This window comes from Hemicordylus capensis, chromosome 3 (assembly GCF_027244095.1).
Source record: "Hemicordylus capensis ecotype Gifberg chromosome 3, rHemCap1.1.pri, whole genome shotgun sequence".
In the NCBI taxonomy this organism is placed as follows: domain Eukaryota; kingdom Metazoa; phylum Chordata; class Lepidosauria; order Squamata; family Cordylidae; genus Hemicordylus; species Hemicordylus capensis.
In genome coordinates this window covers 61238257-61256187 of record NC_069659.1, presented here as the reverse complement: position 1 = coordinate 61256187, position 17931 = coordinate 61238257, and the positions used below count along the sequence as shown (strand labels likewise).

Sequence of the window (17931 nt, the reverse complement as noted above, 5' to 3'; positions counted from 1 at the left end):
ATCTCCCATTTATTCGAGTTACCTCCCTTATTATTGCCCTATATGCTTTATTTTAATGCATTAATTTAACTAATAAATTTATTTATATTATTGTTTGTATTCAGTTTGTTTCTATATTGTATTACCTTATATTGAGACCAGAGAAATTATAAATGAGCAGGGCCTAGGAGAAATATTTATTCCCCCACTCCCTGATTACAGAACTAAATAGGCTCATTCTTCAAAAAAGGGCTACATTACGTTTTAACATTTTAAGCATTTATTAGTAGAATTTGTACCTTGCCTTTCTAATCTAAGACAGATACATTAAGGTGGCTTACATATAAAATGAATAAAAAGATAATTCTTTTTATATGCTTTTCTTGAACATACAATCAGAACATATAATAGCAAGTTCAAATGCAAAACCCATTGAGATGGTTTTCCGTCTACAAGCACATGTGCTTGCTTGTGAAGATGCCTATTCAAGTGTCTTGCTGCAGCTATTCAAGTATGCTGAACAGCAGGAGTCTGCCAGTTAAGACTGAAGTGTCATTGGAGAGCTTTATGCTGTCACGTGAACGCATTACCTACTGAAGCAGGTTCCTTTCCCATTACTCTCCTATGAACTAAACATAGACTGGACATTTAAAGAACGGCAACGCCAAGAAGTGCACATAGAGAAGGGAATCTCCCAGTGGTGTACGGAGGGTGGCGGCAACCCCTTCCCAGCCTGCTGGCGGCAGCCCTCATCACCCTCGCCACGCCGCCTGTGGCTGATGTCAGATGCAGGAGGTGTGGTCACGCTAGCCGTGCGTCCCATTTGGAAGGAAAATTCCGGCCAGCACTGCCTTCACAGTGTGTCTGGGATGGCTTCTCCCTGCTTGCAAAAGCTTCTCCTTGCCAGGCTGGGAGCCCAGAGCTGGTTGAAACCTCTTAAAACTGGAGCTGCAAAAAACCTCTTAAAAACAGAGCCTCTCCTGTTTGCTAGCATGGCCACCACCCAGTGTCTGGTGTTAGATGCAAGGGGTGTGGCGGTGGTGTGAGGCACAGCCCCAGAGTGGCCTAGGTTCTTTGAACCCCCCTGTGCAATGGTGGCTCCACCCCTGGCATCTCCAAAATGTGGAGGCTCTTCCTGGGCACAAGCATCTTCTAGTGACCTCAGAATTGATTGCACAGATTTATGGTGTTTTTGGTTAATCCATTCCTTGATCCAGGTCAGCTTCTGAATGGTGCTTTAGTTACTTTTATTCCAGTCCTGGACCTGGAGTAGAAGCGGGGCTAACAAATAGCCAGCAACAAGAGCACAGAAAAGCAGTCTGCACTTGCCTCTGTACATAATAACAATTTCAGTAAACAATTACTATTCCTGATTCCACTCCATTGCCTTGTCCTTGCATACCACAACTCTTTCTCTTGGATTCTACACTGGCGAGGAAGTTTCTGCACCCTTTTCACTGCTCTGCCCCCCGCCCCCCGCCCTTGAGCTCAGCATTATTCTATCTGCAGGCAGATCCAAGCACTTCTCTCGATTGTTGCAGAGCTCCCAGTCACTGACACACAAGGTAGAAGGCATGAAGCACAAGAATATAGAAGGATTATATGTTCTGACAAGTGTGTGTCAGATGAAAAAGAAGAAAATAGGAATTAATGATGCATATCTATAAGAAAAGGAAGGGCAAGATTCAGTGGCAGATTGTCTGCTTTGAATGCACAAAGTTCCAGGTGTAATATCTGGCATATTGAGTTAGAAGGATCTCAGGTGCCTTTGAAGAAGCATTGCTTGATGGACCAATAGATTGACACAGTAGGAGGAGGAGATTCATATGTTCAAATACGGTGCTTTGGTTTTTTGGACCTCCTTAGTAATAGCAGCATCCAATTAACCATGTCTGAAAACCATGAGAACAGAAATATTAGTTGCTGTGACACAGCATTCCTACCGCTAGCTACTTCCTACCGGTTCGAGAGTGCCATTATGACTTTCTGCAACTGAGAACATCTGCAACTTGTGTTAATCTTGGATAACTGCAGGAGCAGCGAGGATTCTTGTTGGGTAACTTTTAAAAGATGGGGGTGCACACACTGCATTTCACAAGAATTCCTATCAGAAGACAGAATGTCGAAATGGTAACATGCACATCTGCCTAGGAAAGAAGATGGGCCTCCAAAGAAGATCTTAAGGTCTGGTTCAGGACACATGGGGCAAGGTGTTCTCTCAGGCAATCTGGCCCCAAGCTGTTTAGTGCTTTAAAGGTTAAAACCAGCACTTTGGATTGGGCCCAGAAATGGACTGGGAGCCAGTGCAGTTGATGAAGCACTGGCATAATATGATCAAAATGCCCAGGCCCACTTTATTATAATAATAAGAGCCCTGCTGAATCAGGCCTATCCAGTCCCACATCCAAGGGCTATCCAGTCCCACATCCTATTCTCACAGTAGCCAACCAAATGCCTCTTGGGACTTAAAGCAAGAAATAAAGCAATGATGCTCCTATCATTGCTCCCCTGCAACTGGTATCATTCTGGAGGAATCTTGCCTCTGAACGGGTAGGTTGCATATAGCCATCAAGACTAGTAGTTATTGATAGACCTGTCCTCCATGCATTTATCTAAGCCGCTTTTAAAGCCATCTAAGCTAGTGATCATCACCACATCTTGTGACAGGGAATTCCATAGATTAATTATGCACTGTGTGAAGAAGTACTTCCTAAATTTCATGACATGTCCATCCTTAATAGCATGCCTATATCCAAAGCCAGTGGTCTGAAAAGGTCAACTTGGATTTTTTAAAAAAATTGGAAAAGGGCTGAACAAACCCCTTGTGATGTTTTCAAGGATGGTCTGCTGTCATTAAGCCATTGCTTCAATTTAATTGAAAAGTGTCTTGTAAAAAAAAAAAAAAAAAAAAGACTGCCTTCAGAATTTGTTCAGAGTGTTTGCCTGTCCTGAGTCAAAAAAAGAAAGAAAGAAACACCATAAAACTCTACACAAGGGTAGGGGGAATAATCCTTGCAATTGCTTATTGAGTGTTATTTTGCTTTGACATATCCAAGGGTCATGCACACAGCCTTCCAATCACTCTGGGTCAAATCTCATTTCTGTTTTGGTAAAACATATAGAGTGTGACTTTGCTGCATGTTGCAACCTGTCCGACACCTGCACTTCGTCAGGCATCTCAATGAAAGAACAAGCCCCGAGAATGCTTCAACAACGCTTCTGCCATGTATTATTTCCACCATTCCACAAAAGCATCCATTTCTTCCTGCTCAATATGGGAGGAATAAAGGCTCCTTAGGCAGAATGGGAAACAGCAAGAGCAATATTCACATATTCTTGAGATTTGCTCCATGCAGAAGAAAACAGCTCACCTCTCCTTCCCCCCAAATAAAACATTTAATTATCATGCTGTATCTTCAGCAGCACCTAATACTTCTATTTAGTGGATAATATGCATGCAGTGGCTGGGGCGGGGCGGGGGGTTAAATCAAGATTTTTTAAAAAATAAACAAATCCCAGTAGGTCTATGGAGATCTGCTTGCATTCTAAACATGCTAGCACTTGCTTTCTCGCTCCTTCCCACCCATCACACACTCAAGTAATGGAGAGAGATAATGAGAGGAGGAATGGGCAGCTCTTCCCCATTTGGGAGACTAATGAGGCTCTTCATTTGGTCTCATTATAAATGTGCCACCTCTGGCACTGGTCTTTGGTTCAGCTCCTGGTTACATCAGCAGCAATTTCCAGGCACACTGATGCATTACTAACATCTTCAGAAGCCAGATCTCTTTTCTTTGCCCTCCCCCATGTTGTTGCGCTAGCCAAGGCCTTCCACTTTGCATTTTGAGCCCCCCCCCTCCGAATGGCACACCAGTTTCGGTAGAAAGTAATGAGACTATTAATTAGAGTCTCTCTAACAGAGGGCAGTTCTGCCTGGGTGTTGTCTATGTCTGCCTCTCTCTTTGTTCCAGACATTTTCAGTGAGATTAATTCCTGTTTACTCAGATTAAACAAGAAGAATATCTCCAGCTGAGCAAGATAATAAATGCTAGTCTAAATAACCTGGTTCCACCCCACCCACCACCCACACCTTATGAGGCACCTATAGTGTGAAGATTTGATTTCTTTTTTGTCTGTTCTGGGCATTCGAACTACCTGAAAGGTGACCCTCACCTTAAATTTCTATTAATGGGAGGCACAAAAAGAGAAAGAATTGGGGAGCTAAACAGGAAATATTAAACTGATATAATGTTTGTCTTTTGTTAAGGCTTTTAAATGAGGTTAAGGGAGCGAGCCAGCACTGGAACATTGATGGGAGCCTGCCCATTGCTGGGAGGAGCCCATAATGCACCATGCATTCATGAGGTGCATTGTGGGATTTCCAGGGGTGGGATGATGTGCCCTGACCCCTGCGTTACAGGCCTCCAAACAGGTTCGAACACTGGGGGGTGGGGTGAGTGGGTTTCAAAGTTTGAAGGCGGGGGTGTCTCACTTTAAGGGCGGGGGAGGGTACACTTACCCCTCCCTCCGCTTTCCCCCCGCCAGCGCCCGGTATTTTACAAGTCCTACAGGGTGGCAGTGTACTTCCCTGCTGTCCCATTTGCTCTTCAGCCAGAAGTGGCTGGAAGTCGCTGGCGTGCATGCGCCCACTGGGTGCTCCCTCCCCTGCCCTTAAAGTGAAACACACCCTGCCATCGAGCCACCCGCACCTGGTTCCATGCACATCCCTGCTCTGCGTTGCTCATGGCAGCCTCAGACTGTCTGTGTGTGTGGTTTGCACACCCAGCAACTCCATGTTTGTCTGCAGGGAAGGAGAGCTTCTGCTGCCTTCCCTGCCTCCCGCCCTCAAGTCTTCTCACTCAGTTGTAAGATAGAGCTCAATTACTAATATTCTAACTTATGATGCATCCATACTTGGAGGGGCTATCGAGGCATGACAGCACTCCTTGCTCAATGTCCCCCTGTATGAGTTCAGTTGTGCATGCGTCTTCAGACTCTTTTCGTAACTGTGGTTTCTAACATTTTAGCACTTACATTAGCACTTACATTTATATACCGCTCTATAGCCGGAGCTCTCTAAGCAGTTTACAATGATTTAGCATATTGCCCCCAACATTCTGGGTACTCATTTTACCGACCTCGGGAGGATGGAAGGCTGAGTCAACCTTGAGCCCCTGGTCAGGATCGAACTTGTAACCTTCTGGTTACAGGGCGGCAGTTTTACCACTGCGCCACCAGGGGCTCATGGAAGACTCATGGAAGTCATGGTTCCATTTTATCAGCTAATAGGGATTTCCTTCCTTCCTTCCTTCCTTCCTTCCTTCCTTCCTTCCTTCCTTCCTTCCTTCCACTAAATTATAGTGAAACTGGGAGCCTAGTCCTCTCACGCTCTCACACTCATCTTGCGGGGTCTAGCTTGCTGCCATGTTTTTCGGACTGTGTGCAGACACTGCCAATTTAAGCCACCTAAAACAGAGCTGCACTGCATAAATGTTGTTTGCCTATCCCCTTCTCCTCGGATTTGCTGTTCTCCATGTCAAGCAACACTCCACTTGTCCATGAAACTAACCCTATATTGCATTGCCAAGCTAGCAGCTATTTCAACACCAAGGATTCTTGCTAGGAGTCTTGTCTTCTAAAACTCAGTGGTCCCATTTGTCTCAATTGCACCGTTGGAATGTATTGTTTTTCTGAAGGTAACATTTCTTGCAGGTGAATCTGCTCTATCAAATTCCCCACATAAATGATTTATTTTGCTAATTCTCTAATCAGATTGTACATTTTAATTTCTACCTAATGAATGTCAGATGTTTTGCATTAAAAGCATGTTTCCCTCATTTGCATCACTCATGCGCCTATGTACAGTTTAGCCATTCCAAAGACCCTTTAGCTAGGGATGTGCACGGAACCAGTTCAGCGCTCCTTTTGTGGAGCACCGAACTAGTTCCGTCAACTGGCATTTCTCTCCCCAAAAGTGTGGGTGAGGGGCTGAACAGGTCCACAACGAGGAATGCTGCAGGCCCGTGGCCATGCTTTTTGGGAGAGCATCGGTGGGGGGAAAGTGGCAGGGCAGGGATGGGTAGGTAGGAGGCACCCTCCCTGCCCTTTAAAGTAACCCCCTGTCCTGGGAGTACATGGTACTGGTTCCGTGCACATCCCTACCCTTAGCAGGACACGGGCGTCTAGCCCATGTGTTGTTGTAATCATTCGCTCGCCCCATTCAGTCCACACTATTCATACTTTTATAAATACCCACCAGGTTTTCCCCACATCTTTTTTTTCAAAATTAACAGGTCCCGATTCTCAAACATTTCATCATAAAGAAGACACTTCATTCCCCAAATCATTTTAATTGCTTACCACATGTCACCTGCTCTTCATTAGCCTTATGGGTTCACTACATATATTAATGTCATACTTAAATATATCTCCCATACTCATAATGTGTGGCACCATTAGAAGGCCTGTTTGGCTAGGCTCACAAGGTGGCATCATTCATACTATGAACACAACTTCCATTATTTGCTCAAATGTGACAGGCCTTTTTGAATTGCTGTGATCATGCAAATCATAACAGCCAATCACACATGCAATTGCCATGTGGTGGTTGCCAGTTCAAATGGCATTGTTGCACTCTGCAGAGCAGTGCAGGTTACCATGTGGATCGTATATATTGGATGTGTGATCTGAACTTCACACAGTATTCCTAGCGTGGGTGCACCAGCAATCTATGCATCAATAGATTAGCCTTTTTGCAGCAGAGACAAATGGCTGACATTCTCTGATCAGTGCTCCCTCTAACAGGGATTTCCAGATGTTGTTGACTACAATTCCCATAATCTCCAAGCCAAAGTCATTACATCTGAGGATTCTGGGAGTTGTAGTCAACAACATCTGGGAATGCCTGTTAGAGGGAACACTGATCTGATAGCAAAGCACAGTAGAAAAAGGGGCTGCAGGGTTGTGATTGGGGCTTGTGTGCAACTCCCCCCATTCCTCTACACATGTAGAGTGAAACATCCTCTAACGTTCCTCTACAAGATGGTGAAACATCCCCGCGCTGCCAAAACTCCTGAAGTGATGTAGAAGAGAGGAAACACACCGCTGACCTCGTTGATGTATTTCCTCTCTTCCAGCTCACTTCAAGAGTGCTGGCACAGTGAGGACATTTCACCCACTTGTACAATAGTGCATGAGTAGCAGGATTGGGGCAATTGTGTGAGAGCCCCAGTCAGGTCTCCACAGTCCCTCTTTATATGTGCCCTTTGGTAGTCAGTATGTGAGCCACTGATCTGATGTGTTCCCTGAGCTTTGAATTCTGATATCATAGTTATGATATAAATTCCATGCTAGGGATCCTTAGAAAGGGGATTAAAAATAAAACTGCTAATATTATAATGCCTTTATACAGAACTATGGAGCGGCCACACTTGGAGTACTGCGTACAGTTTGGGTCACCACATCTAAAGAAGGACATTGTAGAACTGGAAAAGGTGCAGAAGAGGGCAACCAAGATGATCAGGGGCCTAGAGCACCTTCCTTTGGAGGCAAGACTACAATACATGGGACTTTTTAGTTCAGAAAAAAGATGACTGCAGGGAGACATTATAGAAGTCTATAAAATCATGCATGGTGTGGAGAAAGTGGAGAAAGAAAATTTCCTCCCTCTCCCATAACAGTAGAACCAGGGGTCATCCCATGAAATTGATTGCTAGGAAATTTAGGACCCACAAACAGAATTACTTTTTCACATAACACATAATCAATGTGTGGAATTCTCTACCACAAGATGTGGTGAGAGCCAACAACCTGGATGGCTTTAAGAGGGGTCTGGATAACTTTATGGAGGAGAGGTCTATCAACAGCTACTAGTTGGAGGGCTATGGCCACCTCCAGCCTCAAAGGCAGGATGCGTCTGAGTATCAGTTGCAGGGAAGAAAGGGCATACTTGTAGGCTCCCAGTGGCATCTGTTGGGCCACGGTGTGAAACAGGATGCTGGACTAGATGGGGCTTGGGCCTGATCCAGCAGGGCTGTTCTTAAGTTCTTATGTAGTTTTTCTATAAGTGCCTAAAGTCATTTTAGACCCCTCTCCCTTGCTGTATATGTCACATCATTTATTGTCCTGTATAGTCTTGCCCTGTGTGGTCCCTTTTCTTGATAACAACATTTATTGTGCCAATGTGCATAACTTTGTATTTATTTACAAATAATCTCATCTGCCATTCAGTAACTCTGTTCAACATTTTGAAGAGATCATTGTAGAAGTCTTCTGCATGGGATATTCTTAGCAGTCATAGCCTTGGCTGCTTCACCATTCATTGCTTGACTACAGATAAATTATGAATATGTTCAGTAGCATAAGTCCCAGTTCAGATCTTTTGGAAACCCCACTTTGTTAACATTCCTTCCATTGTGGAGAAATGAAATAGAATCCTCAGCACTGCCTAATATTTTGCAAAGACAATCAGTTTCTCCTGTGTTATTTGGCTTTAGAATATCAAAGAATTTGCCGGAGACATATTTCAAGAGAGTCCTCCCTTCCATCTCTTCTCCATACTGAAATGTGCTGTTCAGACCATTCTGATAGGTTTTGTATAAAGATCAAGTGGTATTTCATTGGGATGTGCACAGAATGGAATTTGCATTCAATTCCCAGATCAGAATGGAATGCAAATGACTAGAACGTTCCGTCGGTACAACTGGTTTAGTTGGTTGTTCCAGCAGAACAAGCTCAGAAGTTCTGAGTGTTCTGAGTGCTATTTTGGAGCTGTGTTTCCCCCTTGCTGACTGGTTTTGACACTGGCTTCCAATAGGCTTGTTATCTCCTTGCTTCTTGGTTGACTTGTTTTCATCCAAAGCAATTTGATTTGTATGATAACAAGCCAACCAGGAAGCATGGAGATCACAAGCCAATCAGAAGCCAGTGCCAAAACCAGTCAGCAAGGGAAAGACACACCTCCAAAATGGCACTCAGAACACTCGGAATGTTCCGAGTCAGAATGGGGTCGTTCTTTTCTGAGCTCAAAACAAGCCCTTCATTTGAAAAGCGTTCTGTTTACAGCTTGAAACACTCAAAATGGCCCATTTCAAGTTGGAACATTTCAAGCTCAAAACGTTCTGCACATCCCTAATATTTCAAGTCACATAGGGATCATATATAAACACTTTTGGTGATGCCAGGAAAACTTATACAACTTTGCAGTTTCTGTTGGCTTCATGCAGTGTCTGTTTCAGCTTGACACTCTCACCTGTCTGTGTGTACACTTACTAGCCAAGTCATCACACTGGCACATAAGTAATTAATAGGAGATTACACATTCTAGAGACAGGAAATGCTAAAATGGCAGATAGCCACTGATCTTTACCCTTTGGCACTATTGCTTTTTTCCCTGCCTACTAAAGAAATTTTAGACTTTAAGTACTCCATTGCAATTTTAAAAAAATGTGTTGCCTTAAGTTTAACTCCTGCCTCCCCTTCAAATGAGAGCTATCCAGGCTTGTTTGCAACGTTCAATGACATGATTCACTGGAAGCATAATTGTCAACATTGGAAGCAATCCTCTCTCATGATGCTGGGGCAGATGCTTGGGGATGTGTGAGCTTCTCTTTGGTTCAGCATCTTTTCAGTTTTTTTGTGAACAATGGATCAGGCCAGAAGGTAAAATGCTCAGCTGCCCACCAGCTCAGTCAGTTGAACCTAAACTATTAGGCAGCTTCTTCCCTCTTACACCATTCATTTAAATAGAGAAATGTACAGGACTATGTAGGCCATTATCCTTACCTGGATAGCATACTATTGTCCTGCAGACCAGAGCCAATGAGGTCTGGAAAGAGGTGCAGAGGGACAAGTTGAAGCACCACAGACAGCTCCGTGGGACATGTTGATCCAACAGCAGACAGAAATAAACTGACATCATAAATGTCTCTGAGCTAAGGCTACCTTCTCAACATCACCTCTCTGCCTGGAGAGTGGGAGCCTGTAAGGGGCAACCTTCTGGATTCTGGCACTCCTCCTCTTCTCCATTTAATACTGTTTAGCTTATTTCTGGTGCTGGTATGGAGCTACAGGGCACTCTCAGGTTCTGAGGAGTTGTTGAGGCTGTTTGTGGCTCTGGCTTAGTGTTGAGGCCCAGAACTAGGCCTAGTGCTGGTCATGCCTCCACAGTTCTGACTCATTTCATATGCCAGACAGGACAGTATGTATTTGGAAGACTTTTCTCTCCCATATAAACCTGTCCCTGGCTTTAGATGATCAGGTGAGGCTCTGCTCTATGTCAGTCTCTACCAGGTATCTACCAGGACCTTTTCTTTGTAACACTCTGGTTGTGGACCGCCCCCACCACCACCCCAATGCATGCTTGCCTGGTCCATCTTTAATATTTTTAATGCCTCAAGCAAAAACGTAAACCTTCGGTGGATCTTAATTATTTCTAGTCTTAATTTATTTGCTGTTATGCTGCTGCTTGTCTGTTTTGGATTGGCTTAGTGTATGTTTTGCATGAGTTTTGTATTGTTTTATGATTAATTTTATGAAAGCCACCTTGGACACTAATTTAATGGAGCAGGATATAAATGAAATAAATTAACGAAATCAATAAACTAAACTAGCTAATAAATGGAGTTTTTCAGAGCACTATGATAGGAGACAACATAATTCCCTGAAATTTACTTTGGCTAAATCATTATATTTGGTGAAATACCTCTCAATTTATTTTCTGCAAGCACGCAGTACAGTAGCTCTTCCTAAAAGGACGCAGATGTTTTGGACTTCCTTACTGGAAACTGGTATAGTACAAAATGTTGTACTGGGGTCTTGTTCGTGCAACAGTACATCATTGCACAATGATAGGTTATAGGAAGAAACTAAATACTGTACGAGCAAATGATGAGAGAAAAACCTAAGAAGCTTTGGGTGGGCTAAGCTAAGCTTCAATTAAAACCAAATGTTGTGACATTTTCCCATCCTGTAATAAAATATACCTTTGACAACTAACTTAATATCTGGCAATAACTGCTCTGAATACTTATAAACAAGACATAAAGGATTATCCAGTCTCGGGCTACAAAATATCTTGTTTTTTTATTCAGTTTTGTCTTGGAAAGGTCATTGTAAATCCAGTGGAAGGTCTTGCTAAGGTTGGATGCTCTGTCCATAACCAGTTGGCCTGCTCCAGGTACAACTAGATGCGATGCAGGTTGGCATGATTCAGGTGCAATGAGGTGCCAGATATTTATCCTGTGGATCTCTAGCAGGGTATTCTGTTCTTTCCTAGCACCAAGGAGGAGCACAGAGATTGGATCAAGGTCACAGAGCTGAAGGAGTACTTTTTAATCTTTCCCCCATAGGTATTGTATCATTTCTCCTGGGAGCCAGAGAGCTTCAGCAGGGAGATTCTAGCCTTCAATCTTCAACACACTAACGAGGGAGAAAACTTAGAGTGGGACATTCTTCTGTAAAAACATTCATAGGACTATGCCGTGTACATAGTGTAGTACATAGTGCTAAAAGTTATTTATATATATATATATATCGAGAGAGAGAGAGAGAGAAAGAGAGAGAGAGAGAGAGAGAGAGAGAGAGAGAGAGACTTAGCATGATTTCCCCTGCCCTTATGGCTGCTATATTCTTTCTTTCTTTTAATCATGGGAAATTCTTATGATGAATTTTTTGTGTCATGTCTAATTTGGCCAAGCAGTATCAAGTCGTATTGACAGGATAGGTTACTGTCTAGCATTGACCAGATCAGAGTCTATGGCTGTTCACATGCATATACAGTACGCATTTCCCCAAAGTGTACTTCTGGTCATTTATGCCTGATGATGTATTTACACTTAACATGCTTCTGAAAGGCAGCATAACTAAAGCCACTGACTTACTGAATGCTTATCCAATGCTGCCCTCAGATTAAACTTGTTTGTGAACATGTCCACTAATATATTATAGTCTAACACAGGCAAAAGAATATAAAATGTGCTCAGGACAATGTGAACACACCAGGAGCTGGCAAATATTTAAGCAACTAGAATATTATTTTGACATTTGTCCTGCAGAAAATTCAAAGCTCTGACTCAGTCTATGCTATGTCTTAACCAGCTTGACATTAATCTAATTTTGCCAACACACCTTGATCCAGATATGATATGGGAGATTCATGATCAAGAACAGCTCCTGGTGGAAGCTTTCTTTTTTGACTCTATTATCTTTTGTATTTCTATTGTGTTTGATATTTTATGTGACAAGAACCTATTTTCCCCTAAATTCTGCATCCTGATTAGGATGTTGAACATACTGTGTAAAAATAAAAAATAAAAAATAAAGATTTGCTGTATATGCATATGTGTACATAAAACACTTCAAAGCAGGTTATATGTAATATTCTACATTTGAGGGAAAATATAAAATTAGAAGCTTGATGAGCACATCTGTCTCTCCCAGTTAGCATTTCTTGTAATTTCATTTCTACCACAATGTAAGCTGAGCATTAGACTGTTTTTGCTAGCATGGACTTCAAATCAGACTTAGACATTTAAAAAATCAGTATGGTTATTATCTGCTAGAAATCACTTTCCCCTAAGCTGCAATTCACCTTAGCAGCAGCCGCCGCCGCAGTCACGTTCCAATTGACTTGGTGTGATGAATGTTATTTACACTTCGGTTTGCAACTTTTTGTACGATCTCATAAGAGAATAAATCCACACTTCCATGGAGGGCTGTGCATGAGGAAATCTGTGGCTGTTAAGCAAAGGTGTTAGACACATATGGGAATGTATTAGTAAGGGTCACACCTATATTTCTACGATTTCCAAGTGACTGTGAGAATGTGTGTGTGACAGAGAAATAGAGCAGGACAGTGAAAAAAGAGAAATTCCATGTGATTTTGCAGTGTGGAGGAGAGTATTTTTTTAAAAGTGTAACAAATGTACAGAAGCCAAATTTCTCTTGTGGATAACCTGCATTTTGGGGGTGAGGGTGGAATATCATGGTTTCCTTGCTCTCTTCAATTGCAGTATGTTGTTATGAAAATTGTATTGTTTCCTCCAGTGAAGAGTCATAATACATTTCTGTGCTCTCCAGAATATGGCTGCATTATTGTCACTGGCACTCAATGAATAGTGTCGATAACATCAGTGGTGACATATGGCATGACTCCACCCCCTCCTGTGACCATAAGCAGCTTTCAGCTGGCAAAGAGAAGACTCAAAGTAGATCTAAACCCAGGAGCCTCAAGGCAAGAGGTGTAGAGAAGCTCCTTGTCAGAAACATGTCTGACAGCAAGTTTTCTGCCTTTGTCATAAGTTATATTGTTTGCTGACCAGGAAGGTGACAATTGAGAATGTAACCAAGGATTTCTAAGTTCAGACTTTGTCTTGCTACTTATCATTTACAGTTTCTTTGATACAGTAATCACATACATCATCACATTGTTAAAAGGCGGTAAAGAACATTAGAATAGCTGTCCCCCCACCCGCACCCGTAACAAGGCTACACCTTTTCATCACTGATGGATTGTATGTTGTCAATTGCCTTTGAATCCAAACTGTACAGAACTATTCCATATCATCTAGATAAGCACTTTATCATTATGTATTCTGTATTCGATGCTATAATTTATCAATACGTTTTTATCGTAGATACAGGATACTAAGTTAGAATTGAGTTTCTGATGAAGAGCAAGCGTCTATATGCAACATATGAATACAATACTAGACAGCGACACACTGCACCAGACAATCTACTCACTTAGCAACATTGAGTCTAATCCTGCCCTTGTGTCAGAACAGGGTTTCTTAACCTTGGGCCCCTAGAAGTTGTTGGACTACAACTCCCAGAATCCCCAGATATGGCCTTTGTGGCTGGGGATTCTGGGAATTGTAGTCCAACAGCATCTGGTGCCCCAAGGTTAAGAAACTCCGTGTTAGAACATTCTGGATGTATAATGATTTTTTTCAAATCCTCCCTTCCTTCTGAAGTATGTTTCCTGATGTATGTTTCTCAGAGTTCCCAATTCTCAAGGACATATTTTTGTGGAGGGGGAGCATTGGTGAAGTAGAGGGAAGCAGGGAGCAGGAAGATTGTTGCATCTGTGAAACATTCTAACATGAGGGCAGCATTGGTCTGGATGCTGTTCAGTGATTCATTTCAAACCAATGTTCATTTCTGACATATTGAAGCTTGAAGGAACTTGGTAAAGTCAATTGCTTGAAAAGGGGATTGGTTCATTTGAAACTGGTGTAAATAGGTAACAGCCAAGACAATAACTCAACACCTTATTAACACCTTGTCCCTGGCACCTGGTTCCATAGAGCTAAATCAAAACGGGGGTTGAAATCTAAAGCTGTGATTAAAATAGATGTGAGTTAAAGATATTAAGCACCATTGTGGGCTTGGCTGAGAAAACCTGGCCATACAATTTCCACTGAAGTCATCAAGGCTTGTAGGAATGTATCCTGTGTGATCTTTTGAACATATATGGGAATGAGGATTTTCCAACAGAACGGGTACAGCTGAAAACACAACACTATTAAAACCAACAGGTAGACGCCCTCATCAAATGGTAACTGGAAACTGACTGATTGTGGGAAGAAATGAAAAGTATAGGCCACCCACAGAAGGAGAGCTTGCACTTCAGGACTTGCCCATCTTCTTGACTAGGTTCTGTACACAGAAAAAGGTACTTACTGCAGCTAAATCTAGTCATCACTAGCAGTAGGTGCTTTGGTTCTACACCTTGCCTATGTCCTTGTTAATATAAAATATTAGAATATCTTTCCTTGATTTGGCACTTTTTTGCATAGCTTAGCCAATAGGCTTTCTAAAGGGCTTTAGCAAGGACATCAGCTCCCACCTACTGCCTGCCAATTTATCTCTTTTTAAAAAGTTGTTAAGTCCTTTGCTCTCCTTTAGGTTCAGTTGTCTGCATCTCTCTTGAAAAGATGCAAGGTAATACTCTAAAACAGGCCTGCTCAACTTAGGCCCCCCAGCTGTTTTTGGACTACAACTCCCATAATTCTCAGCCACAGCAGCCAATAGCCAGAGATTATGGGAATTGTAGGCCAACATCTGCAGGAGGGCCGAAGTTGAGCAGGCCTCCTCTAAAACAATATATTATATTAAAAAATGCAGCTGTAATCTGGTAGCATTTCTGGCAGCATCAATCTGGCCTGGAAAAACATTGACAGATGACATCCTGAAATAAGGGACAAGAAATGTACTCTAAGAGGGTGCACATAATTAAGCAGAGAAATTGGAAATAGTTCTATCTAATCGGTTTTGATAGTTCTGGTAATGGAACAATCTGAGAACAGGAGCATGGTGTTGCTATGCGCCTAGAGTGAAGGAGAAAGATTGCCTTGCCAATGAAATACTGATCTAAACCTCCAAGAAGAGGAGGGCCAGTGACTCAAGGTTGGAGCCAACAGTGCCACCTCTGACAGGAATGCCTTGCATGGTTTTGGGAGCATATGCCTCTGTCTCTCCTCCTCCTCCGGCTGGTTCCCATTTGAGAAATGGGCATAAGAAATGGTTGAATTACTACCTGAATTTAAAAACTTTGTACAAATGATTAGAATGGAAGTAGCAGAAGTAAAAGGTCCTTGAAGGGAGAGAAAGGCTGATGGAAAGCTGCTTCTATCTGAAATGTGAAAATATTTGGAAATAGCCAAAGGGTCCCTTGTAATATTACATCCATGGTGTTACAGCAGTGTGAGTTCTTCCTAGCCTGCCCCAATAAGGTCATACAACCATGGTCATATGGGAATAGCCAGCCACATAGATCCTTCACACAACAGCACTACCACTTCCTGGAAGTTCTTTGGAGAGAACCACATTGTCAACATCTCCTATATGATTCCGGACCTCCAAACTTAACAGGGCAACATCTGTTAATATGTTATCCTATATGTTAATGTTAATATGAATCCTATATGATTCCAGACCTCCAAACTTAACAGGAATCGACATCTCCTATATGATTCCAGACCTCCAAACTTAACAGGGCAAATAAGGATGCACGTTGCAACAACACCCACACCACTGATGGAACATCAGAAGGGGCCCTTAGATGTGTATCTTTGTATTATTCAGAATGACGCAGTGTGAATGTGAGGACCCACACATTGCAAATGTCCTTGCTCATTCTTCTAAATTCATATGCACTCCATTCACATCAGAACATTACATCATTACAAAGACTTGTGACTCCAGCCATACGTGCAGTGGGTGGGATCCTGATACAATACACATTTTCAAAACAAGAGGAGAAGTTCTCAGTCCTTATCTGTATATTCAGAATTCAGAAATTCAGAAATTGCATCCTAAGAGAACCCCCCCAAAATGCACCAATTCTTGACCTTTAATTCAGAAGCACACTGATGAGCTAGTGGAGACTGTTAAATAAAGATAAACATATCCCTGCTGCAATTTAGGTCAACTTTATTCAAGGTTACATGTGAACCTGAAAGAGGCTTCGTTCATTGCATGGGCTATATGCACTGCACAGGCTTGCCACATAATCTATTTCCATCCAGTGTCTGACTTATTGATCTGCTAGGATGCCAATATTCAACACAAGGCTTGTTGGTGGAATGAAGTAATCAGCCTTTATGAAAATTGATCCATAGCACTCAATGTGGGAAAACAACTCTGTGAAATAGGAAATGAGCTGGTGACCATAAAATTATGGTCAGAAATATTTTGATCTGCTATTTTTTAAAATTGTATGGATCAGTACTTTTAAATCTGCCTTCTAAGGAAGTACATGATCAGAAGCATTCTGCAAGTTTAGAAAAGTTTAAGAAGATAATGAAGAGAAATAACCTTTGGTTTGACCCTGGCATACTTGACTGCTCTGATTGTTTGTATTGCACAGTTTCTTTCTTTTTTTTAAATTATGCGTGCCTTTTAAAATCAGTGTTAGCTGTTCTGAAAGCAGGATATGAAATGCTCCAAATAAATACAGAAAAACAGTCTGCTTCAATAACTAGAGTATGACAAGCATAAGAAGCCATCATATATTCCAACTATTGGTCCATCTAGATCAGAATTGTTTAATCTGACTGAAAGAAGCTCTCCAGGGTCTTGGTCTTCTTAAGGTCTTAGGTAGAGGCTTTTACTTTATTGAAAGAAAAAGTTGCTCATATTTAAACTTGTACTTAAGCTCCTTTTAACTGGAGATGTTATGGATTGAATCTGCAATCTTGTACATGCCAAATGTTCTGCTTCAAAAATACAGGCTCTCCCCTAAAATAGATGAACAAGTAGAATATGTTGATTTCAGTCCATTGAAGTATTATTGTTTTCAGCCACCTTTGGACATAACACCAAACCAGAGGCAACCATGCCAGAGGTTCGATTTCATGGTGTGTCCAAATACATGAAACCATGGTTTTGTCACCCAACTGACCCAAGGGTTTTGACCCAAAACAGTAATCTGAACCTTCAGTTCATAGTGAGTTTCTCTGATGGCCTCAGGTTTGAAGTTGGCATCGTGTCGTCCAAATTTTGCCACCGCCGTAACCTGGGTTTTGTGCTGTAGCTGCTCCAGAAACCATAGAAAGGGCAGCTCACACCAGCCCAGAAACACATCAGCTCTATGCCTGCTGTGTTTCTTGTTGTCTGCCTCTCTGATCAGTTGCTCTGTCCTCAGCAGTCTCTGTACTCCTCCTCCTGTTGCCCGGCAACAGGGTCCCCGCGTTGCTATATCCTAAACCTAAATGCATGTAAAAGCTTGGAGATGTCTCAGACTGGTGCAGTACCATGCGTGCTGGCAAAGGAAAGTCTATTATCAAATGGATAACCCAAACTCTGAGTCAAAAGATAGCTCCTAGAATTCTTAAGTGGTTCTGTTCTATTTGGAGGGGGGGCAGCCCATTCCCCTTGGGTGCAAACATGCAATCTCAGCCATAACACATGAGAAGAACCATCCTGGGTTACACCTGGATATTGTTTACA

At 42.3% G+C, this 17931-nt stretch overlaps 1 long non-coding RNA gene across 1 annotated transcript in view; it reads right to left on the bottom strand.

The window, feature by feature from the left end:
* Positions 1-11305: 11305 nt before the first annotated feature.
* The window catches only part of LOC128349978 (uncharacterized), a 28358-nt gene continuing 21732 nt past the window's right edge, over positions 11306-17931 (bottom strand). The window contains exons 2-3 of the long non-coding RNA XR_008319100.1: positions 12569-12714; positions 11306-11397 (exon numbers count right to left, since the gene is read on the bottom strand). This is a non-coding gene — a long non-coding RNA (uncharacterized LOC128349978). The remainder of the gene's footprint in view (positions 11398-12568; positions 12715-17931) is intronic.